Genomic DNA, 26697 nt, shown 5'->3' on the forward strand with positions numbered 1-26697 from the left:
AGAGGTTATGTATTAACTTGGAAGGCAGAACCTGAAAAAGTTATGAGCCACATGCACAATGGCAAAGGATGAATAAAATTGGAGAACCAAATGCATAGCTCAAAACCTGCTGTGGGAGAAGTAGGTTCCAGTTCGATGCTATCAAAGACCTCTTCCAGCCCAGGAATGCTCTCCTGCAACCTCTTCCATAATAGAAGATGTACACTACATTGGTTTTGCTCATGCTGGGTATCAGATCCTTTGTCCAAAATCCCATGCAAGGACTGCACAAAGCACTACATAGGACAAACAGGAAGACAGCTAACAACCCGCATCCACGAACACCAACTAGCCACGAAACGACACCACCTGCTATCTTTAGTAGCCACACACACAGACGACAAACAACATGAATTCGACTGGGGCAACACTACTATTATAGCGCAAGCCAAACAGAGAACAGCCAGGGAATTCCTAGAGGCATGGCACTCGTCCACTGATTCTAACAACAAACACATCGACCTGGACCCAATATACCGGCCACGGCAGCGGACAGCAACTGACAACCGGAAGCGGCAGAGACAAGCCACTACCAAAATGCCGAAAGAAACATGACAGAAGCGCTTCACAGGAGGCTCTGAAGCACTGAGGATGTCACCTAGAAAAGGGGACGAGACGTTTGCAACAAAAACTCCCAGCTCGGTGAACAGAACCACAACAGGGAGATTGTGTTTAAGAGCCAAGTTTTGCTGCAGCTCTATAAAACCCTGGTTAGACCACACTTGGAATCTTGAGTCCAGTTCTGGTCGCCTTAGTATAGGAAGGATGTTGATGCTATAGAGAGGGTGCAGAGGAGATTTACCAAGCTGCTGTCTGGATTGGAGGGCTTACCTTATGAAGAGAGGTTGTGAGACTCGGGCTTTTCACACTGGAGAGAAGAAGGAAGAGAGGTGACTTGATAGAGGTGTACAATGTAATGAGAAGCATAGAGTAGATAGCTAGAGATGTTTTCCCAGGGCAGAAATGGCTCTCACAAGGGGTCATAATTTTAAGGTGATTGGAGGAAGGGATAGGGAAGACGTCAGAGGTAGGCTGTTTATGCAGAGTGGTGGGTGCGTGGAGTGTATTGCCAGCAGTGGTGATAGAGTCAAAAACATTAGCGACATATAAGTGACTGCTGGACAAGCACATTGAGGGATAAATTGAGGGGTTTTATCTTAGCCTGCTTGGCTCTCTCTCTCTTATTCCTGATGAAGGGCTTATGCTCGAAACGTCGAATTCTCTATTCCTGAGATGCTGCCTGGCCTGCTGTGCTTTGACCAGCAACACATTTGCAGCAGGGTTTGTAAGTTAAGTTGATCTTAGATTAAGATAAATGCTCGACACAACATCGTGGGCTGAAGGGCCTGTACAATGCTCAACACAACAATGAGCACCCGAGCTACAAATCTTCTCCCAAACGTTGAACAATCTCCCTGTTAATGAAAGCTAAAATATCATGCGCCTTGTTAACAAACTTATCAAATTGGTTGACAACTTTGAGGGATCCACGGATGTGGATCCCCTGATCCCACTGTTCCTCCACACTGCCAAGAATCCTGACTTTAACCCGGTATTCAGCTTTCAAATTCCACCTTCCAAAATGAATCGTTTCACATTTATCCAGGTTGAACTCCATCTGCCACCTCTCAGCCCAGTTCTGCATCCTGTCAATGTCTTGTTGTAGCCTGCAACAGCTCTCTACAGCAACACCGACCTTTGTCATCGGCAAGCTAACTAACACACCCTTCCGCTTCTTCATCCAAGTAATTTATAAAAACTACAAAGAACAGAGGCACAAGAACAGATCACTGGGACACCACTGTTCACAGACCTCTGGGGGAATACTTTCCATCCCCTACGACGCACTGTCTTCTTTCCACCAGCCAATCCAAATTTCCCTGTATCCCATACCTCCTAACTTTCTGAATGAGCCAATCGTGGAGAAGCTTATCAAATGCCTCACTGAAACATATGTACACCACATTCACTGTTCAAGCTTTGTTAACATGTCTCGTCACATCCTCAAAGAACTCAATAAGGCTTGTGAGGCATGACCTGCCCCTCACAAAGCCACGAAGACTATCTTTAATCAAACTGTATTTTTCCAAATACATCATGAACCCTATCTCTCGGAATCCTTTCCGGTACATTGCTTACCACAGACATAAGACTGACTGGTCTATAATTCCCAGGGATTTTCCTATTCCCTTTCTTGAACAGAGGAACAAATCTGCTTCCCTCTAATCAGCCAGTACTACTCCCATGGAGAGTGAGGATGCAGAGATCATCGCCAGAGACACAGCAATTTCATTCCTTGCTTCCCGTAGCAACCTTAGATATATCTGGTCTGGCCCTGGGGACTTATTTACCTTGATTGCTTCCCAGAATTTCCAGTACATCCACTTCATCATATCAATCTGTGTTCAAGTCTATTAACTTGGTCCATGGTGTTCTCACTATCAACAAGGTCCCTCCCATGATCAGCCCTGCTCTTTCTCTGATCATTCTCTTATTCCTCACATAAGTGTAGAACACCTTTGGGTTTTCCCAAATCCTTCCCACCAAGGCTTTTTCACGTCCCCACCTAGCTCTCCTCCGTCAAGTTTTGAGTTCTTTCCAAGCAAACCTATAATCCTCTAAAGCCATGCCAGACCCTAGCTTCTGCCACCTTAAGGAAGCTTCCTTCTTCCTCTTGAGGAGAAGCTCCTCTTCTCGTCATCCAAGGCTCCTTCACCTTACCAGTCCTTGCCTATCACAGTGGGACAAAGTTATCCAACACTCGCAGCGAGTGCTCCTTAAACAGCCTCCGTATTTCTGTTGTGCATTTCTCATAGAACGATTGTTCCCAATTTATCCTCTACAGCTGCTAATAGCAGTATAATTTCCCTTCCACCAATTAAATACCTTCCCATACTGTCTGTTCTCATCCTTCTTCATGGCTATGGTAAAGGTGAGGCAGTTGTGGTCACTGTCACTGAAACGCTCTCCCACCGAGAGATCGGACACCTGGCCTGGTTCGTTGCCTAGCATCCTTTTCACCGCAGAGAGCGGCGCGAGCTGGGCGGAAGTGAGGTTGGAGCGCAGAGCTGGTCGGGAAGGTAAGTGATTGGTATTTGAGTGGGTGCGTTCTAGACCCCAGGCCCTACTTCGTAGGGCCTCCCTCCCATCCTCCTCCTCTAACCTAACTTTAAAGTCCACAGGTAAGCGACTCAGTGTTATTGGCTCAGTGTTCTTGTTTTGGAGACAAAGTGTACAGTCATGGCAGCGCAGGCAGTGGAATGTTCCTCCTGCAGGATGTTTGAGGTAGGGGTGACCACCGATACTCCTGCCGACTTCGTCTGCAGGAAATGCAGTCAGATCCTGCTCCTCACCGAACGAGTTAGGGAACTGGAACTGGAGTTGGATGAACTGAGGATTATTCGAGAGGGTGATTGATAGAAGCTACAGGGACATAGTTACGCCGGAGAACAGAGGTAGCTGGGTAACAGTTAGAGGTGGGAAGGGGAAGAAGCAGGCAGTGCAGTGTGGTCGTTCCCCTAATCAATAAGTATACAGCTTTGGAAACGGTTGGGGGGGACAGCCTTGCAGGTGTAAGCTGCAGTGACCGGGTCTGTGGCGTGAGGTCTGGCTCTGAGACTCAGAAGGGAAAGGGGGAGAGGAGGAGAGCGCTAGTTATAGGAGACTCTCTAGTTAGAGGAACGGACAGGCAGTTCTGTGGACATGGGCGAGACTCTCGGATGGTTTGTTGCCTCCTGGGTGCCAGGGTCCGAGACGTCTCGGACCGTGTCTTCAGAATCCTTAAGGGGGAGGGTGTGCAGCCAGAAGTCGTGGTACACATTGGCACCAACGACATAGGTAGGAAGAGGGGTGGGAGGTCATTCAAGAGCTCAGGGAGTTAGGCTGGAAGCTAAAAGCTAGGACAGACAGAGTCATCATCTCTGGGTTGTTGCCGGTGCCACGTGACAGTGAGGCAAGGAATAGGGAGAGAGTGCAGTTGAACACGTGGCTGCAAGGATGGTGTAGGAGGGAGGGCTTCAGGTACTTGGACAATTGGACTGCATTCTGGGGAAGGTGGACCTGTACAAACAGGACGGGTTGCACCTGAACCAGAAGGGCACCAATATCCTGGGGGGGTAGGTTTGCTGGCACTCTTCGAGGGGGGTTTAAACTAATTTGGCAGGGGGATGGGATCCGGACTTGTAGTCCAGCAAGTAGGCTAGCTGTTTGTCAGGATGTCCAAGAATGTAGGGAGGCTGTGGAGAAGGTAGCACTGACAGGGAATACTTGCGGACACAGAGATGGGCTCAAGTGCGTATACTTCAACGCAAGGAGTATCAGAAATAAGGTGGGTGAACTTAAGGCGTGGATCGGTACCTGGGACTACGATGTTGTGGCCATCACGGAAACGTGGATAGATGAGGGACAGGAATGGTTGTTGGAGGTTCCTGGTTACAGATGTTTCAGTAAGATTAGGGAGGGTGGTAAAAAAGGAGGGGGGTGGCATTGCTAATTAGAAATGGTATAACGTCTGCAGAAAGGAAGTTTGAGGGGGATCTGCCTTTGGAGGTAGTATGGGCTGAAGTCAGAAATAGGAAAGGTGCAGTCACCTTGTTGGGTGTTTACTATAGGCCCCCCAATAGCAGCAGAGATGTGGAGAAACAGATTGGGAAACAGATTTTGGAAAGGTGCAGAAGCCACAGGGTCGTAGTCATGGGCGACTTCAACTTCCCAAATATTGATTGGAAGCTCTTTAGATCAAGTAGATTGGATGGGGCGGTGTTTGTGCAGTGTGTCCAGGAAGCTTTTCTAACTCAGTATGTAGATTGTCTGACCAGAGGGGAGGCCATATTGGATTTGGTACTCGGTAATGAACTGGGACAAGTGATGAGCTTGTTAGTGGGTGAACATTTTGGTGATGGTGACCACAATTCTGTGACTTTCACCTTGGTTATGGAGAGAGATAGGTGCGCACAACAGGGTAGATTTTACAATTGGGGGAAGGGAAATTACGATGCTGTAAGACAGGATTTGAGGAGCATAAGTTGGGAGCATAGGCTGTCAGGGAAGGATGTGGTGGAAATGTGGAACTTTTTCAAGGAACAGATACGACGTGTCCTTGATATGGATGTACCTATCAGGCAGGAAAGAAATGGTTGTGTTGGGGAGCCTTGGTTGACGAGGGAGGTTGAATGTCTAGTAAAGAGGAAGAAGGAGGCTTACATAAGGTTGAGGAAACAGGGTTCAGACAGAGCAGTGGAGGGATACAGGATAGCCAGAAGGGATCTGAAGAAAGGGATTAGGAGAGCTAAGAGAGGGCATGAAAAATCCTTGGCGGATAGGATCAAGGATAACCCCAAGGCATTTTATGCGTATGTGAGAAACATGAGAATGACGAGAACGAGGGTAGGTCCGATCAAGGACAGCAGTGGGAGATTGTGTATCGAGTCGGAAGAGATAGGAGAGGTCTTGAACGAGTACTTTTCTTCAGTATTTACGAACGAGAGGGACCGTATTGTCGAAGAGGAGAGTGTGAAACGGACTGGTAAGCTAGAAGAGATACTTGTTAGGAAGGAAGATGTGTTGGACATTTTGAACAACTTGAGGATAGACAAGTCCCCCGGGCCTGACGGGATATATCCTAGGATTATGTGGGAAGCGAGAGGGGAAATTGCAGTACCGTTGGCAATGATCTTTTCGTCTTCACTGTCAACGGGGGTGGTACCAGGGGACTGGAGAGTAGCGAATGTTGTGCCCCTGTTCAAAAAAAGGAATAGGGATAACCCCGGGAATTACAGGCCAGTTAGTCTTACTTCTGTAGTAGGCAAAGTAATGGAAAGGGTACTGAGGGATAGGATTTAGGAGTATCTGGAAAGACACTGCTTGATTAGGGACAGCCAGCACGGATTTGTGAAGGGTAGGTCTTGCCTTACAAGTCTTATTGAATTCTTTGAGGAGGTGACCAAGCATGTGGATGAGGGTAGAGCAGTGGATGTAGTGTACATGGATTTTAGTAAGGCATTTGATAAGTTTCCCCATGGTAGGCTTACGCGGAAAGTCAGGAGGCATGGGATAGAGGGAAATTTGGCCAATTGGATAGAAAACTGGCTAACCGGTCGAAGTCAGAGAGTGGTGGTAGATGGTAAATATTCAGCCTGGAGCCCAGTTACAAGTGGAGTTCCGCAGGGATCAGTTCTGGGTCCTCTGCTGTTTGTAATTTTTATTAATGACTTGGATGAGGGAGTCGAAGGGTGGGTCAGTAAATTTGCAGATGATACGAAGATTGGTGGAGTTGTGGACAGTGAGGAGGGCTGTTGTCGGCTGCAAAGGGACTTAGATATGATGCAGAGCTGGGCTGAGGAGTGTCAGATGGAGTTCAACCCTGCCAAGTGTGAGGTTGTCCATTTTGGAAGAACAAATAAGAATGCGGAATACAGGGTTAACGGTAGGGTTCTTAGTCAGGTGGAGGAACAGAGGGATCTTGGGGTCTATGTACATAGATCTTTGAAAGTTGCCACTCAGGTGGATAGAGCTTGTAAGAAGGCCTACGGTGTATTAGCGTTCATTAGCAGAGGGATTGAATTCAAGAGTCGTGAAGTGATGTTGCAGCTGTACAGGACTTTGGTTAGGCCACATTTGGAGTACTGTGTGCAGTTCTGGTCGCCTCACTTTAGGAAAGATGTGGAAGCTTTGGAGAGGGTGCAGAGAAGATTTACCAGGATGTTGCCTGGAATGGAGAATAGGTCGTACGAGGATAGGTTGAGTGTTCTCGGCCTTTTCTCGTTGGAACGGCGAAGGATGAGGGGTGACTTGATAGAGGTTTATAAGATGATCAGAGGAATAGATAGAGTAGACAGTCAGAAACTTTGTCCCCGGGTACAACAGAGTGTTACAAGGGGACATAAATTTAAGGTGAAGGGTGGGAGGTATAGGGGAGATGTCAGGGGTGGGTTCTTTACCCAGAGAGTGGTGGGGGCATGGAATGTGCTGCCCGTGGGAGTGGTAGAGTCAGAATCATTGGTGACCTTTAAGCGGCAATTGGATAGGTACATGGATGGGTGCTTAATCTAGGATAGATGTTCGGCACAACATCGTGGGCCGAAGGGCCTGTTCTGTGCTGTATTGTTCTATGTTCTATGTTCTAAATCCAATATGGCCTCCCCCCAGTCAGCCTATCTACATATTGAGTCAGGAATCCTTCCTAGGCTCACCTGACAAAAATCAGCTCCATCCAGACCATCTGCAGTACGGGGTTTTCAAACAATATTGGGCAAGTGGAAGTCACCCAGAACAACAACAGTTGCATCTGCACCTTTCCAAGATCTGCTGTCCAATCTGTTTTTCCATCTTTCTGCTGCTATTGGGGGGTCTACAGAAAATACTCAATAAAGTGACTGCTCCTCTACTGTACAGACTTCCAGCCCTTATTGACTCAATAGACAATCCGTCCTTAACAACAACCTCCTTTTCTGCAGCTATGATGCACTCTCTAATTAACAATGCTACTCCCCCTCCTCTTTTATCCCCTCCCTGTTCTTCTTAAACGAACATTGGGCGGCACGGTGGCACAGTGGTTAGCACTGCTGCCTCACAGCGCCTGAGACCTGGGTTCAATTCCTGACTCAGGCGACTGACTGTGTGGAGTTTGCACGTTCTCCCCGTGTCTGCATGGGTTTCCTCCGGGTGCTCCGGTTTCCTCCCACAGTCCAAAGATGTGCGGGTCAGGTGAATTGGCCATGCTAAATTGCCCGTAGTGTTAGGTAAGGGGTAAATGTAGGGGTATGGATGGGTTTCGCTTCGGCGGGTCGGTGTGGACTTGTTGGGCCGAAGGGCCTATTTCCACACTGTAAGTCTAATCTAATCTAATCTAAACCCTGGAGGATCCAGCAACCATTCCAGTCCCTGTGAAATCCACATCTCCACTACGGCCATAACGTAGTTGCGAGTACTAATCCATGCTCCAAGTTCATAACTCTTATTCCTGACACTCCTTGCATTGAATCAGACACACTTTAACCCATCCCTTTGTCCTATCAACTGTGTATTCTTCCTGACAGACTCTCTACATTCTATTTCTGCCCGTTTAACAACTATCCTCTCCTCTGATCTGTAGTTCTAGTTCCCACCCCCGGCTAAACTCATTTAAACCCTCCCGAAGTGCTTTAGCAAATCCGCCCAGAATATTGGTGCCTCTCCAGTTCAAGTACAACCCGTCGTTCATGCACAGGTCCCAGAAGATGCAGAAACATGATCACACACACACCAACAGGTTCAAGAACAATGGCTTCCCTGCCATTATTAGACCGATGAATGGACACGCTAACTTCAAATAACGTTGATCTTGTTAATGCTGATCTTGCTTTGTACACCTCCAATGCAGTGTAATGTGTGTGCCTCACTCTGTCTAAGCTCCATATGATTTGTATGTCCTTGTTTACTGTGATCTCTGTCGTGCTCACAAACAAAGTTTTTCGCTGAACTTAGGTACACGTGACTACAATAATCAAATCAAAATGAGCATCAGGACAAGGGCAATCCTGATCTGTACTGTAGGAATGGTCCACATCTCAAGTGTGCTGGGACTAATGTTCTTGCAAAATGGCATAACTAGGGAAGTAAAGGGGGTTTAAATTAAACAGCAAGGATGGGGAAACAAACTTAGGCAAGTGTTACTAATTAAGGGATAAGAATCCATACAGGAGAACAAAATACTAATGTGGAAAATGAAAGTTATAATAAAACATCCCAGTGATATCTGGGAATCAAGAGGCTGAAAGACGAGAGGAACTTGTTGAAATTATAATCAGTAGGAAAGTGGCAAAGTGAGGCTGATGTGGCAAATAAATCTCTGGATCTTCATTACAATGTTGTGGAGGAGATGGCTAGTGATGTAACAGATGTGTTGGTGTCAATTTTCCAAAATTCATTATATGCCAGAGTAGTTTCTTCAGGCTGAACAGTCACAAATCTAACCCCTTTATTCAAGGCTGAGCAGGTAGAAAATATGCAACTATAGGTCAGCTCTGAGCAGGCAGAAAACATGGGACTGTAAGTCAGGTAGCTTGAGGTCTGTCACAGGAAATGAGTTAGAATTTACCATCGAGGTGGTTACAACTGGGCACTTGAAAAAAGCCAAAGTGATTGGAAAAGGGCAGCATAGATTTGGAGAGACATTAGCCTGGTGGTATTGTTGATAGACTGCTAATCCAGAAACCCAGGCAATGTTTTGTGGACCTGGGCGTGAATCTTATCATGGCAGATGGTGGAATTTGAATTCAATAAAAATCAGGAATTGAGAGTCTAATGACGATCATGTCGATTGTTGGGTTTTTCCAACAAATCATCATCATCAAATCAGAAAGGAGCACTTGTTAAAATGATGCCCAAATTTGCATCTTCCACACACAGTTTTTGAACTTAGTTCCTTTGTTTTAATCTAGATGTGCACCATAATAGTTTGTTTTTATTTTTGAAAAGCTGCAATGAGGAGGGGAGGGGGGGGGGGGGGTGGGGGGGCATGGAATTGTGGGCGGGGAGTTTGGGGAATGGATGAATATGGAAGTGCAGTGGGGGGGGTGGTGGAAAATTGCCTCAGACAGCACTTCTCCACACTCACTGGAGCTCTGATACTGCCTGTGCCTATCTCCTTCCTCAAATGATCGTGCAGTAACCCCCAACTCCAATCATTGGTTACATCTTATTTGTTTACCTGAGATCATGAAATGCAAGCTGTGTCCAGGATTAACTTTAGGCTCTTCCCTCAGCACTTACTCCATCAAACCTCTTAAGAATCCTTATGTTTCAATAAGATCCCTCCTCATTCTTCTAAGCTCCAATGAGTCGAGTCCCAACCTGTTTAGACTTTGCTTATACCAGGGTTCATCTTAGTGAACCTTCTCTGAACCGACTCCAGTGAAATGATATTTTTCCTTAAATAAAGGGGAGCAAAACTGCTCAAAGCATTCCAGATGGGGTCTCAACACCATAAACAGTTGCAGTAAGACTTCCCTACTCTTATAAGCCAACCGTCTTGAAATAAGGGCCAACGTTCCATTAGCCTTCCTGATCACCTGCTGCACCTTGGGCTAGCTTTGTGTTTTGTGCATAAGTACCCCCAAGTCCCTTTGTGTTGCAGCTTTCTGCAGTTTCTTTCCATTTAGATAATAAATTGCTTTTCTAGACCTCTGATCAATATAGATAACCTTGCACCTATAAAAGTCAAACATCATCTGCCAAATTTTGGCCCATTCACCTAATCTTTCTACATCCATTTGTAAATTTCTAATTTCTTCATTGCAAGACATTACTTTAAGTTTAGAAAAAAAGAGACATGCAATTAGCAAATTTTGTTTGATGAATGTTTGTTGACCAAAATAGGAGTTAGGATGTCATGTTTGTACAGGACGTTGGAGAGACCTCTTCTGGAATACTGTGTGCAGTTCTGGTTGCCCTGTTATAGGAAAGATATTATTAAATTGGAGAGGTTTTGGAAACGATTTACCAGGATGTATCCAGGAACGAGGGTTTGAGATATAAAAGTAAACCAGAAAGGCTGAGACATTTTTCACTGGGGCATGGGAGGTTGAGGGGTGACCTTATTGAGGTTTATAAAATCATGAGGGGATAGATAAGATGAATGACAAGCGTATGTTTTCTAGGGTGGGGGTGTTCAAGACTAGGGGCATACTTTTTAAAATCTTTTTCCTCTCAAAAATATGCGAGGGGCAACTTTTTCTTTATATACAAAGTGGTTCGTGTGAGGAATGAACTGCCAGAGAAAATGATGGATTTAGGTATAATTACAGTATTCAAAAGACATTTAGATAAGTTGTGAATAGGAACAGTTTGAAGGGATATAAGCCAAGTGCAGGTAGGTGGGACTAGTTCGGGATTATGGTTGGCATGGACTGGTTTGACCGAAGAGTCTGTTTGCATGCTGTATGACTCGATGACTCTATAAATTACATTTTCACATAATTTAGTATCATCTGCAAATTTGACTACAGTACATTCTATCCCCACAGCCAAGTCATCAATACAGATTGTAAATAGTTGGAGCCCCAAAGACCGAACCCTGTGGCACCCCACTAGTTACATCTTGCAACCCCAACTCCGTTTTCTGTTGGTTAGCCAGTCCTCTTTCTAAGCTAATAAACTATTTTCTTAAAAGTTGTAAAAGCAGCTCAAATCTGACACTGCATTAAGACAGACAAAATACCTCACTCTACATAAAATAATAAACTGCATTTATGGTGCACATTAATTTCCATATCAAACATTCTTAAGGGAATTTTATCTAGGTTCCAGCCCCTCATTGTCATCAGAGCATTACACCGTGACCTTTCCCCATTACGGAGTCAGATATTACTAGGGGGCATAGCTTTAAATTAAGGGGTGGGAGGTATAGGACAAATTTTAGGGGTAGATTCTTTACTCAGCGAGTCGTGAGTTCATGGAATGCCCTGCCAGTAACAGTGGTGGACTCTCGCTCTTTATAGGCATTTAAATAGGCATTGGATAGGCAAATGGAGAATAGTGGGCTAGTGTAGGTTAGGTGGGATTTGATCGGCACAACATCGAGGGCCGAAGGGCCTGTACTGCGCTGTATTTTTCTATGTTCTATGTTCTAATCTTTTATCAAAGGATTCCCTCAACCTTTGACTGTCCCCAGAGCATGCCCCTGGATCTTAGAATGCACCAGTCTCCAATACCCACAATGAATGCTCTTTGCAACGGATGACCAGCAGGATTATGGTCTACACCTGAGGTGTAGTTCCAGTGCACAGGAGGATGAGAGTAGGGAGGACATGGACAGGATTTTACAGTCACAGGAATGTGCTGGCAGACAGCAAGGTGGTTTGAAGCAAGTCTAATTCAACACCAGAAGTATCCAAAATAAGATAGGTGAGCTTGCAGCATGGATAGGTACCTGGGACTTCGATGTTGTGGGCATTTTGGAGGCATGGATAGAGCAGGGCAAGGAATGGACGTTGTAGGTTCCAGGGTTTAGATCTTTCATTAAGAACAGGCAAGGTGGTAAAAGAGAGGGAGGCATGGCTTTGTTAGTCAAGGATAGTATAATGATGGCTGAAAGAACTTTAGACGAGTACTCTTCTACTGAAGTAGTGTGGGCTGAGGTTAGAAACAGGAGAGGAGAGGACATATTGTTGAGAGTTTTTTTTTTAAAATAGGCCTCTGCAAAGTTCCAGGGAGGTGGAAGAGAGGATTCGCAAAACGATTCTGGGTAGGAGTGAAGGGAACAGGATGATCATTATGGGGACCTTAATTTCCCCAACATTGACTGGAAATGCTATAACTCTAGTACGTCGGATGGATCGTTTTTTGTCCAATGTGTGCAGGAGGGATTCCTGACACAGTATGCCGAAGGGCCGACAAAAGGGGAGACAACGCTGGATCTGGTGCTTGGTAATGAACCAGGCCAGGTGTTTGATTTAGTGGTTGGTAAGCACTATGGGCAGAGTGACCATAATTCAGTAATATTTGTTTTTGCAATGGAAAGGGATAAGTACATGCCACAGGGCAAGAGTTATTGATGGGGGAAGGGCAATTATTAGGGAGGCATAGAATGGGGTAGCAAAATGCAGGAAATGGGAGCAATCGAAATGTGGAGTTGATTTAAGGAACAGATATTATGTGTCCTTGATAGGCATGTCCCTATCAGGCAGGGTGAAAGTGATAAGGTCAGGAAACCGTGGTTTACTAAAGAAATTGTATCTCTTGTTAAGCGGAAGAGGGAAGCTTCTGTGATGTTGAGACGAGATGGTTCATATGATGCGTTGGAGAGTTACAGATCAGCTAGGAAGGATTTAAAGACGGAGTTAAGAAGAGCAAAGAGGGTACATGAGCAGTCTTTAGCAGGTAGAATAAAAGGAGAATCCTGTCTCTTTCTATTGGTCTGTGAGGAATAAAAGGATGACTAGGTTAGGAATAGGGCCAGTCAAAGACAGAAGTGGGAAGTTGTGTGTGGACTCTGTGGAAATTGGTGAGGTGCCAAATGAATATTTCTCATCGGTTTTCACTCAGGAAAAGGAGAATATTGTAGAGAAGAAGAATGATATACTGGCTATTAGACTAGAAAGGATTGAGGTTAGCAAGGAGGAGGTGTCATCAATTCTAGAAGGTGTGAAAGTAGATAAGTCTCCAGGCTGAATGGGATTTATCCGAGGATTCTTTGGGAAGCTCAACAGGAGATAGCCGAGCCTTTGGCCTTGATCTTTGGGTCGTCATTGTCAACAGGTTGTCCAGAGGACTGGAGGATTGCAACTGTTGTGCCCTTGTTCAGGAAGGGCAGTAGAGATGACCCAGGTAATTATAGACCAGGAAGCCTTACGTTTGTTGTAGGAAAGGATTATGAGAGATAGGATTTATAATCATCTAGCAAGCAACAAGTTGATTGGAGATAGTCAACATGGTTTTGTCAAGGGCAGGTTGTGTCTCTCAAATCTCATTGAGTTTTCTGAGAAGGTGACCAAGTATGTGGATGAGGGTAGGGCAGTTGACATGGTGTACATGGACTTCAGTAAAGCCTTTGATAAGATTCCACACGGTAGGCTTTTGGAGAAAATGCAGAAGCAGGATTGAGGATTATTTTGCAGTTTGGATTAGAAACTGGCTTTCTGTAAGAAGGCAGCAAGTGGTGGTTGATGGAAAATATTCAGCCTGGAGTCCAGATATCACGATGTGCCACAAGAATCTGTTTTGGGACCATTGCAGTTTGTCATTTTTATAAATGACTTGGACACAGGCATTGGTGGATAGGTTAATAAGGTGGGTTTGCAGTTAACACTAAAGTCAGTGGAATGGTGGACAGTGTGGAAGAATGTTGCAGGTTCTGGGGGGACTTGGATAAACTGCAGAATTGGGCTGAGGGGTGGCAAATGGAGTTAAATGCAGATAAATGTGAGGTGCTTCACTTTGGGAATAACAGGAAAGCAGAATACTGGGTCAATGGAATGGTAGTGCAGATGTGTCGAGGGATCTTGGTGTTCACGTACACAGATTCCTGAAAGTTGCCACCCAGGTGGATAGTGCTGTTAAGAAGGCATACGGTGTTTTCGGTTTTATTGGTAGAGGGATCGGGTTCCGGATCCGTGATGTTATGATGCAACAACGCAAAATGCTAGAGAAGCTGCACTTGGAATATTGTGTACAGTTCCGGTCACCCCTTTACATGAAAGATGTGGAAGCATTGGAAAAGGTGCAGAAGAGATTTACCAGGATGTTGCCTAGTCTGGAAGAAAGGTCTTATGAGAAAATGCTGAGGGCTTGCGTCTGTTCTCATTGGAGAGAAGGAGGCTAAGAGGGGATTTAATAGAGAAAAACAAGGTGATCAGAGGGTTAGATAGGGTGGACAGTGAGTCATTTTCCTAGGATGATGACGTTGGCTTGTACGAGGGGGCATAGCTGCAAACTGAGGGGTGATAGATTTAAGACAGATGTCAGAGGCAGGTTCCTCACTCAAAGGGTGGTAAGGGCGTGGAATGCCCTGCCTGCCAATGTAGTTAAGACCACAAGACATAGGAGTGGAAGTAAGGCCATTCGGCCCATCGAGTCCACTCCGCCATTCAAATCATGGCTGATGGGCATTTCAACTCCACTTACCAGCGTTCTCCCCGTAGCCCTTAATTCCTCGAGACAACAAGAATCTATCAATCTCGGCCTTGAAGACATTTAGCGTCCCTGCCTCCACTGCACTCCGTGGCAATGAATTCCACAGGCCCACCACTCTCTGGCTGAAGAAATGTCTCCGCATTTCTGTTCTGAATTGACCCCCTCTAATTCTAAGGCTGGGTCCACGGGTCCTAATCTCCTCGCCTAACGGAAACAATTTCCTAGCGTCCACCCTTTCCAAGCCATGTATTATCTTGTACGTCTCTATTAAGTCTCCCCTTAATCTTTTAAACTCCAATGAATACAATCCCAGGATCCTCAGCCGTTCCTCATATGTTAGACCTGCCATTCCAGGGATCATCCGTGTGAATCTCCGCTGGACCCGTTTCAGTGCCAGTATGTCCTTCCTGAGGTAAACCCAGCCACATTAGGGGCATTTAAACAGTCCTTTGATAAGTATGTAGATGACGATGGGATAGTGTTGGGGATGGGCTGAGATAGTCCACAGGTCGGCACAACACTGAGGGCTGAAGGGCCTGTTCTGCATTGTATTATTCTATGTTCTTTGTACATTATGGAATGTTTTCTGGAAATTTAAATATATATAATCCTGCTGGTTACGTCTTCAAAGAGCAGTATAACTTTGGCAGATATGACTTTCCCTTTATTAAGGAATGCTGACACTTCTTAACATATTATGCATTTCTAAAAGCTGCAACAGTTTCCCAGCAGAGGCCTGCACCACAAAGCTGTTCAGACAATCCTCAACAAAAAACACCCAGCTCTTTCTGGATCTGGTTTTCAAATGGTACATTTCAGAAGGAGACCTTATGATTCTCCAGTTTTTGTAATGATTAAATTTATGCAGAGAAGATTAATGACCGAATTGAAAAAGAATTATATAACCTGGTGCTAGAATTCAAGTTTGCTGTGAAGTTTGCACTATTAAAAATTCTGGTCACATTCCAAACACTACATTACAGCCTCAGCGTTCAGTTTACATGTTGACACCATTACTTTGGCAATTGCAAGTAGGTATTTTCACTGAACTAGTAAAGCAATGAAAACTAAATACTATTCCTTCCAACAGGACTGGAAACGACACCCAGCCATACTGGCAATTGGCAAAAGAACACGGAGATTTTTTTTTAAAATGCAGTGAATTGCTATAATCTGGAATGCATTGCCTGAAGCAGATTCAGTCACTATTTTCAAAAGCAATTAGATAATTGCCCTAAGCAGAAAAGAAAATTGCAGGGCTGTGTGGAGAAAGCAGGAGAGTGCAACAAATATATACATACTCTTTTGAAGAGACACAAAGGGATACACAGCTTCCACCATACTACAAAATTCCGAGTGAGAAGATAGGAGCAGTCGTAGTCCCAATTTTAATTTCTGTTGTTTTTAAAATTGGTGGTGAGGTTGGGCCTACACAGCACTTTACCAATGAATCAGTCAACTAATTGGTTACTGCTGCAGGCAGAGCAGCCAAATCGGAATGTGACTCACAATCGCTGTGTTAAACAGATAGACTCGTTTGATTCCAAGCACTCACTTCCTTGGTCTTGCAATGTCTTATTCTTAGTAGGGAAATGGTAGGCATAGTGACCATGATCTTTTGTCATTAAAATAAACTTTGCAACATGCTCACAATAAGGATACCTTGATAAAAAACATATTTTATACTGCTGCTTGTGGTTAGCCCAATGATGGAGAAACCTCTGTAGCTTTTCAATTCTGTTCAAATGGACAAATACAGACACTTTTCTTTCCCCACCGGATGTCACTTTTTAAAAGAGTTCTTACTGCTCTTGCAGTTTCAAGCATTTAATTTCTCTTACAGTCTCCATATGGAATTTTAAACCCTAGCACCCTACATTTCAATTGTTTTTACAGTGAACAGAACACAGCAGCTTATGAGTTCGATCCTTGCTGCCAGCTCGAGTTTTCTTGTAGGCAACACATCCTTTAAATTCACAGAATTATTTCTGGTTGTCTCTATCAGTCTTCCAACCCTTGCATCACATTTTATCACTGTCATCATTTATTCAAACTTATCCATTTGTTCGGGTGTGACGCCATCCATTTATATCTCATTCTACCTTCTCCTAACAACTATTTCTTTTTTGTCTTTTATAGAGTCATACAGCATGGAACCAGACCCTTCGATCCAACTAGTCCATGCTGACCACTTTCCCAAACTAAACTAGCCCCACCTCCCTGCACTTGGCCCATATCCCTCCAAACATTTCTTATTCATATACTTATCCAAATGTCTTTTAAACATTGTAACTGTACTTGCATCCACCGCTTCCCCTAACAGTTCATTGCACACACTAATCACTCAAAATGCATTGTGTCCTCTTTAAATCTTTCTCCTCTCACCTTAAAAATCGCCCTTAGGATTGAAATCCCCCAAATTAGGGAAAAAAATTCACCTTATCTCAGCTCCTCAAGCTTTTATAGACCTCTCTGGTCAACCCTCAATCTCCTACACTTTACGGAAAAACACCCAGTCTATGTTCATACCTCAATCTCTTCATTCCCAGTGACATCCTGGTGAATTTTTTCTGAACCCTCTCCTGTTCAATAATATCTCTTCTATAACAGGGCAACTAGAACTGCACACAATATTCCAGAAGAATCCTCACCAACGTCCTGCACAACCTCAACATGACATTGTAACTCCTACACTTTATGGTCTGAGGAATGAAGACACTTTCGTAACCACCCTATATGTGACGCAAATTTCAAAGGTTTACGTACCTGAACCCCTAGGTCTCTCTGTTCTACAACACGACCTAGGGCACTACTAATGTACAAATCCTGCCCTTGTTTGTTTTACCAAAATGCAACACATTGCATTTATCTAAACATGTTATCTGTTTGCATTTTATCATAGGTTGCTCTTCGGCTAAACACTCCATCTTTGTACACCAACTCTAACTCCAGCCTGTGCTTCACCAGTTCTTGTTTCAATGTGCCAATATTTTCCTATGATGATTTTCAACGACATGTTGAGATGACTTTGAAACAGGCCGAGTATACACAGGGAAGGTGACTGAGGAATGCAACCTTCAGGGCTTGGGTTGTAGGGATGGAAAAGTAAAGGGATGGATGTCATTTATTGAATTTCTGAGCCAGGATGAGAATTTTAAGAGAGGACTTTGACATTAAGGGAAACAATATAGATAGGGTGATACAATAGGACTTGACTCAGGATGGGATATAAATGCCAGAGTTCTGAATAATTGGAAGTTTACACCAGGTGGAGGATGGATCGCTGGCTGGAAAGATCAAACAGGCCGAGGCAGCAAGTGACAGAAGCGTGAATGGGAGGACATGAAGGTACAAAAGTAGCCCATTTGGCTCTTAAAATCTACTGTGTCATTCAACAACACTATGACTGATCGGTTTGCGTTACAAATTCTTCATTTCCATTTACCCCAATAACCCTTGAATCACTGCCTATTAAAAGTCTATTCTCCTCTATCTTAAGAAAAAAAACCAATAACTCTGCCTCCACCACCTTCTGACTTGAAAATCACACAACTGCATGAGAGGGAAATTCTCCTTCTCTCTGTCATGAAATCTCTACAGTGTGAAAGCAGGCCATTCGGTCCATCAAGTCTACACTGACCCAGCCAGATCTACTCCCCTACCTATTCCCTTAACTCAGCATTTCCTATGGCTAATCCATCTAGCCTACACATCCCTAGACACTATGGCCAATTTAGCATGGCCAATTCACCTAACCTGCACATCTTTGGACTATGGGAGGAAACTGGCACACCCAGAGGAAACCCACGCAGACATAGGGAGACCATGCAAACTCCACACAGACAGAAGTTCGAGGGTGGAACTTAACCTGGGTCTCTGGTGCTGTGAGACACCAGTGTTAACACTGTCCTGACAAGGCAACTCCTAATTTTAAGCAGTGTCCCTAGTTATGGACCAACTCACAAGGGGAAACATCCTTTGCACATCCATCTCGTGGGGACTCATTCAGGATCTTATCCACTTTAATCAAGCCATCACTCACTCTTCTGAACTCCAGTGGAAATATGTCCTGCTTGTCCAACCTTTTAGAATAGAATAGACTTAGTGTGGAAACAGGCCCTTCGGCCCAACAAGTCCACACCGACCCGCCGAAGCGCAACCCACCCATACCCCTACATTTACCCCTTACCTAACACTACGGGCAATTTAGCATGGCCAATTCACCTGACCCGCACATCTTTGGACTGTGGGAGGAAACCGGAGCACCTGGAGGAAACCCACGCAGACACGGGGAGAATGTGCAAACTCCACACAGTCAGTCACCTGAGTCGGGAATTGAACCCGGGTCTCAGGCGCTGTGAGGCAGCAGTGCTAACCACTGTGCCACCGTGCCGCCCATCATAAGGCAACCTGCTCATTCCAGGTATCAATCTGGTAAACCTCTTCTGAACTACCTCCAAGGTACTTAAATCCATGCTGAAACAAGGGGAGCTTCAGTGACAATTAGGATGAGGCTGGTGGAGGTTGGTGTAGGGAACTTTTCTGATGAAGAGGAGATGGGATCAAAAGCTCCATTTGGGACTGAACAATCTGACAAAGACATTGGAATCAATGACGAGAAGCAAGCACTTGATCAGGGGCCAGCTTTATGAGTTAAACCTTCCCAGAATTCAGCAGGAAGAAATTGTAGCTCACCTAAGGCTGGATGGTGGACAGGACAGCAGCAGTATGGGCTGGTCAGGAGAGAGGTGGGTGAAACTTTCATTCTGAACTAGAATTAAAGCAGAGTGTGTTACTCTATTCTGAGCTTGACTTTTGTCTTGAATAAAATGGCACGAGAGATGCAAAGCACAAGCAAATTAATTCATATTTTGTTAGAATATGCAAATATGTCCAGGCACATTGTTTTCCCTATTTTCTAATTTGAGGTGATCAAAGAAAAATGAGTGACCTTAGTTAGTGTGCAGGGAGCACCACAGACAGAGCACCAAGTAATCTCACGAGGTTAGTATTAAGTCAGAGGAAAGTAATACAAGATTGTAAAAATATATGATTGCGTTAATTTGAAGTGGTGGGCAGACAGTGTTCCTGGAGCAGCCATTCTATCATCTCAGCTACTCCAGGGAGTCCACAGCCTCATATGTACTGCAATGATTGCAGTCATAATATTTATAACTGGGTGGCGCAATGGCTCAGTGGTTACCATAGCTGCCTGGGACCTGGCTTCAATTCCACCCATGGCCGACAGTCTGTGTACAGTTTGCACATTTTTCCCAGGTCTGTGTGGATTTGCTTCAGGTGCTCCTGTCTCCTCCCAGTCCAAAGCCATGCAGGCTAGGTGGATTGGCCATGCTAAACTAGCCATAGTGTCCACGGATGTGCAGCTAGATGGATTAGGAAATGCAGGGTTACTGGCATAGAGTAGGGGAATGGATGTTCTGCAGGGTGTCAGTGTGATTCAATGGGCCATATGGCCTGTTTCCATGCTGTAGGGATTTTATGATTTCTGTGAGAGACCAAATGTTCAGGGAACTGCAAGGTGATGTGTATTCAAATTTGGCTCTTACCTTTCCAAAGTTCATTTGGAGCAAATTTTGTGCAGAATAACAATGATTTATTTTTAGCCTCAAAGAAACTTTGATTGAGGGATTTAGGACAACCTACTTGAGTCAGCTGCTGTAAGCAACTTTTAGATTCGTTCTCTCCACCCCAGACCACAATTCACTTTAGGATTAGAGTTGGGTAATAGGGAGAGGCTGTAGCAGCTGATACTTTCAGCTACGCTGTTGTGGAATATACAATTGTCACATTGTTGATCAAAGAGTGGGAATGTGAGTAACTACAGCAGAGGGAGAAAAAAAAGACTGATCATGTTCTTTAAAATATGAAGTTGACTGATGGGAGGTCAGAGAAATAACTATTTGGCAATGACAAAACAATGGGTTACTTGACGACACTAAATGCAAAGACCATTTACTCATAAAATCATAGAATCCATACAGCGCAGGAAGAGGCCATTCAGCCCATTGAGTGTGCACCAACCCATTCAGAAACCCATCCAGACCCAGCCAAACCTGTAACCCTGCATTTACAATGTGAGCGTATATTTCTGCACAAAGATAATCCTACAATGGGACAAAGCTGCCCAAAGGAAACAATCACAGGTCCAACACTTAAAATCTTTAGGACCCATCTTTAAAGTTACTTCCATTTGTAAGTTTGACGTTATCAGGACCACCATCTTGGCAGAACACATCTGGTCCAGCTGGCACCAACTGTTGACAGAATACAGATTTAGTCTGTGATGCCAACACAAATTAATATAGAAGCAAAATTCCTTTTCTTTTACCACCTTGTGGGATGGATAGTTCTTAGGTTACTCTGCATAGATGAAGGATTTTACAGAACTGTTGATAAAAAATTAACTGTGGCCAATACCGAATACAGTGGAAAAGATGGAGTCAATGAGTGTGGACAGGGTGGGATGCCCTTCGGAGGGTCAGTGCAGACTTGTTGGACTGAATGGCCTCTTTCCGCACTGTAGGGATTCTATGGTTCTCTGGCTCCATCTGCAACAGGGACAGGAAAGTAAGCTTGTTTAAGAATTTAAGGCCTTTCACTAATCTTGCACACCCTCCAGTGTCGTCAGGAGCTCTCATTCACCTCCTCAGAAGTATAAGTGTGTTTTTAGCTGCCAGGATCCAAAATGAAAAGAATATTATAATCAGCAGCAACGCTGAGTGAGGTATGGTGGGTTGCTGTTATGTAGGGGGAATTGAATGAATTGCATGAGTGCGATGTTGACAATTCTTTTCACTTTGGAACTAAGATGCATTGTCAGGCTAAAGTAAAATAAGGTTTCCACTGCAAATGACCTAAACTAGATTTGATCTGGGGACATACTGAATGATGAAGTGGTTAAATTGCCATTCTACCATAAGATTAATTGTGGTCGAAGCAAATTTTGCTTCTGATCCTAAATCAGGGATTTGCAGAATCTGTTCAGAAACATATGCAATCAAATCTGTTGGATACAAGAAAACTCATCTACCATAGGCTTTTTAAATCTGTTCTCTCCTTGTTAAGTGCCCTCATGTAATACAACTTATTGAAGCAAACTATGTGGCAGTAGTTGTGTGTATAGAATCTCTGTAGATATGGAAGTAGATGAAATCCTGCTCTGCCTTCAGCAGTGAGTAATGCTGGACGAAAATATTGAGACACTCCAGTACATTAACTCCAGCCAATGCAATACACTAGAAACCACACAAATCAATTAGAAGTGACTATATTTGAAATTTGAAGATTTTCCCACATATCATCATGAATTGTTCTACAAGTCTGCCTGAATACTGTCCCCTTATTCCATAAGAGTCCTGCAAAGTCCTCATGAAGGCATTTCGAATATCAGTCCAGCCTAGCACTCCACAGTGTCAAGTGGTTCAGCTCAAATAACATTAGCAACAAAGGCCCTTTAGACAGCTCCTCTAAAATAGTAAAATGCCTCAAGGTGCTTCACTGCAAAAATTCATGTCACCACATTGTAGTAATGACCAGACTTAAAAATACTTCATTACAGAGAGGTAGTCACTCCCCAGAAAAAAGAAAAAGAAAAAGACAGTTAGGGGACAGAAAGGGAACTGGCAGGTAGTGCAGAGATCCCCTGTGGCCATTCCCCTCAACAATAAGTATACTGTTTTGGATACTGTTGCGTGGGGAATGACTTACCAGGGGAAAGCAGTGGGGCACCTGCTGCTCAGAAGGGAAGGGGGAAGAGGAACAGAGCAGTAGTCATTTGGGACTCAATAGTTAGGGGGACAGATAGGAGAGATACTCACGATTGGTGTGTTGCCTCCTGGGTGCCAGGGTCCGTGATGTCTCTGATTGTGTTTTTGGGATCCTTCGGGGGGATGGAGTGCCGCCCCAAGTCATGGTCCACATTGGCACCAATGACAGAGGTTGGAAGAGAGATGGGGATTTAAGGCAGAAATTCAGGGAACTAGGATGGAAGCTTCGAGCTAGGACAAACAGAGTTGTTTTCTCTGGTTTGCTGCCCGTGCCACGTGCTAGTGAGGTGAGGAATAGGGAGAGAAAGGAGTTGAACACATGGCTACAGGGATGGTGCAGGAGGGAGGGTTTCGGGTTTTTAGATAATTGGAGCTCTTTCTGGGGTAGGTGGGACCTCTACAAGGAGGATGGTCTTCATCTAAAACAGAGGAGTACCAATATCCTGGGTGGGAAATTCGCTAAGGCTATTAAGGTGGATTTAAACTAATACAGCAGGGGGATGGGAACCAAAATTGTAGGACAGGTACAGAAGAGGATGAGAGTAGGGAGTTCCAAAATCAAGTATGTGACACCGGGAAGCGAGAACCTGGTTTGAAGTGTGTGTATTTCAACGTGAGGAGCATCTGAAATAAAGTGGGTGAACTGGCAGCGTGGGTTAGTACCTGGGACTTCGATGTTGTGGCCATTACGGACACATGGGGATAGAGCAGGGACAGGAATAGTTGTTGCAGGTTCTAGGATTCAGATGTTTCAGTACGAACAGAGAAGATGTAAAAGAGGGTGAGGTGTGGCATTGGTGATCAGGGACAATATTACAGTTGTAGAAAGGATGTTAACTGAGGTAAGAAACAGGGAAGGAGAAGTCACCATGCTGGGAGTTTTCTATCGGCCTCCAAATAGTCCCAGAGATGTAGAGGAAAGGATAACAAAGAGGATTCTTGATAGGAGTGAGAGGGGCAGGGCTGTTGTCATGGGGGACTTCAACTATCCAAATATTGACTGGGATCACTATAGTACAAGTACTATAGATGGGTCAGTTTTTGTCCAGTGTGTGCAGGAGGGCTTTCTGACACAGTATGTAGACAGGCCTTCAAGAGATTAGCCACTTTAGATTTAGTACTGGGTAATGAGCCTGGCCAGGTGTTAGAGTTGGAAGTAGGTGAGCACTTTAGAGACAGTGATCACAATTCTGTCAGGTTTACTTTAGTGATGGAAAAGGATAGGTGTACTCCACCGAGCAAGAGTTACAGCTGGGAGAAGAGAAATTACGATGCGATTAGGAAAGATTTAGGAAGCGTAGAATGGAGAAGGAAACTGCAGGGGATGAGCACATTCAAGGAAAAGCTCCTGTGTCCTAAATAAGTACATACCTGTCAGGCAGGGAGGAAGGTATAGAACACGTGAGCCGTGGTTTACTAAGGAAGTGGACTCCCTGGTCAAGAAGAAGGAGGCTTATGTTAGGACAAAATGTGAAAACCCAGTTAGGGCGCTTGAGGGTTACAAGAAAGTCAGGAAAGACCTAAAAAGAGAGCTCAGAAGAGCCAGGAGGAGACATGAGAAGTTGTTGGCGGATAGGATCAAGCTTTCCACAGGTATGTCAGGAATAAAAGAATGATGAGAGTTAAATTAGGGTCAATCAAGGATAATAGTGGGAAGTTGTGTGTGGAGTCAGAGGAGAGAGGGGAAGCACTAAATAAATATTTTTCGACAATGTTCACTACAGAAAATGAAAATGTTGGCGAGGAAGATACTTGCATCTAGACTAGAAGAGATTGAGGTTCACAAGGAAGAGGTATTAGAAATACTGCAGAAAATAGACAAGTCCCCTGGGCCGGATGGGATCTATCCTAGGATCCTCTGGGAAGCAAGGGAAGAGATTGCCGAGCCTTTGGCATTGATCTTCAAATCATCATCTACAGGAACAGTGCCTGAGGACTGGAAGATAGCAAATGTGGTTCCCTTGTTCAAAAAGGGTAGTAGAGACAACCCTGGTAATTACAGACCAGTGAGTCTCACTTCAGTTATTGGTAAAGTGTTGGAAAAGGTTATAGGAGATGGTTATAAATCCTATCTAGAAAAAATTAATCTGATCAGGGACAGTCAGCATGGTTTCGTGAAGGGTAGGTTGTGCCTAACGAGTCTTATTGACTTTTTTGACAAAGTGACCAAACAGGTAAATGAGTGTAAACTGGCTAATGTGGTGTATATGGATTTCAGCAAGGTGTTCGATAAGGTTCCCCACAGTATGCTATTATACAAAATGCGGAGAAATAGGATTGTGGGATACATGGCAGTTTGGATCAGTAATTGGCTTGCTGAAAGAAAACAGAGGGTTGTAGTTGATGGAACATGTTCAGCTTGGTGTCCAGTTACTAGCAGCATACCGCAAGGGTCGGTGATGGGTCCACTGCTGTTCGTCATTTTTATAAATGACCTGGTTGAGGGCTTAGAAGGGTGGGTTAGTAAATTTGTGGATGACACTGAGGTTGGTGGAGTTGTGGATAGTGACGAAGGATGTAGTGGGTTGCAGAGCTGGGCTGAGAGGTGGCAAATGGAGTTTAATGTGGACAAGTGTGAGGTGATACACTTTGGATGGAGTAATCGGAATGCAAAGTACTGGGCTAATGGTAAGATTCTTGGGAATGCAGATGAGCAGAGAGATGTTGGTGTCCATGTACACAGATCCCTGAAAGTTGCCACCCACATTGACAGGGTTGTTAAGAAGGCATAGAGTGTTTTGGCCTTTATTAATAGAGGGATTGAGTTCCAGAACCAGGAGGTAATGCTGCAGCTGTACAAAGCCCTGGTACGGCCACACTTGGAGTATTGTGTACAGTTCTGGTCACCGCATTATAAGAAGGATGTGGAAGCTTTGGAAAGGGTGCAGAGGAGATTTACTAGGATGTTGCCTGGTATGGAAGGAATGTCTTACGAGGAAAGACTGAGGTCCCTGAGGCTGTTCTTGTTAAAGAGAAGGTGGTTGAGAGGTGACTTAATAGAAACATACAAGATATTCAGAGGGTTAGATAGGGTGGACAGGGACAGTTTTTTTCCAAGTACGGTGACGGCCAGCACGAGGGAACACTACTTTAAAGTGAGGGGAGATAGGTATAAAGCAGATGTCAGAGGTAGTTTCTTTACTCAGAGAATAGTAAGGGTATGGAATGCTTTTCCTGCAACGGTAGTAGATTCACCAAGTGTAAGAGCATTTAAGTTGACATTGGACAGGTATATGGACATACATGGAATAGTATAGGTGGGATGGGCTTCAGATTAGTACAACAGGGCTGCGCAACATCGAGGGCCGTAGGGTCTGTACTGTGCTGTAAAGTTCTATGTTGTATAACTGTAAAATGCTACAGAACAGCAGAATCAATGATCACGAAAAAACACTTTATACATGGAGTTATTTAGCTTTCTACAAAGCAGTTATAAATGCCATTCTATTTTGCTGCTAATCTCGCAAAGATTATGTAAGAAAGAGGAAGGAGGAATGAAATGGAGTAGACACTCTGGACTATATTTGGTCAGTCTTTGGGGCTGGAAATAGGGGGAACTTATTGTTTTTCAGGGAGAGTCACTCGGAGGGCGATTGACCTTTAACCTGCTACAATGGCAGGAACCTTGGTGACACAGCCATCCATTAGGCCTGCTTAAGGAAAGCTGGCTGCCATGAGGAGGTCATTGCCTAAATGGTACTATCACAAAACTGTTCATCCGAAGCTCAGGAGAAGGCGATTGGTTTTATATGGATCCAGGTTCAAATCCCAGATTATGGAATTTGAATTCAGTAAAAATTAAAAGACCCTGTAACCATTATTATCAGGAAGAACCCAATAATGACCTTTAGGAAAGGAAAAGTCGAAAAATGTGGAAAAGCACAGCAGGTCAGGCAGCATCCAAGAAGCAGAGAGTTGACATTTCAGGCATTAGCCCTTCATCAGGAATGTGGAGGGGGGAGGGGGTGAGAGATAAATAAGGGGCTGGGATGAGGGAAGATGGGTGGGATGGCAATAGCTGGATGTAGGTGGGAGGTGATTGTGATAGGTTGGTGGGGAGGGTGGTGTGGTTAGGTGGGAAGGAAGATGGACAGGCAGGATGGAGCGAGATGTCGAGTTAGAGGGTTGGATTTTGGATGGGGGTGGGGGGGGTGGGGTGGGGAGATGTGGAAACTGGTGAAGTCAATGTTGATGCCATGTGCTTGTAGGGTCCCAAGGTGGAAGATGAGGCGTTCTACCTCCAGTTGGCAGGTGGGTTTCA

At 44.6% G+C, this 26697-nt stretch overlaps 1 protein-coding gene across 1 annotated transcript in view; it reads right to left on the bottom strand.

Annotated features, from left to right (window-relative positions):
* LOC132816786 (calcium uniporter protein, mitochondrial-like) overlaps positions 1 to 26697 on the bottom strand; it is a 172533-nt gene that overhangs the window by 92179 nt on the left and 53657 nt on the right. The gene's annotated exons all lie outside the window — the stretch shown is intronic.

The sequence above is a fragment of the Hemiscyllium ocellatum genome, chromosome 1 (assembly GCF_020745735.1).
Source record: "Hemiscyllium ocellatum isolate sHemOce1 chromosome 1, sHemOce1.pat.X.cur, whole genome shotgun sequence".
Taxonomy (NCBI): Eukaryota; Metazoa; Chordata; class Chondrichthyes; order Orectolobiformes; family Hemiscylliidae; genus Hemiscyllium; species Hemiscyllium ocellatum.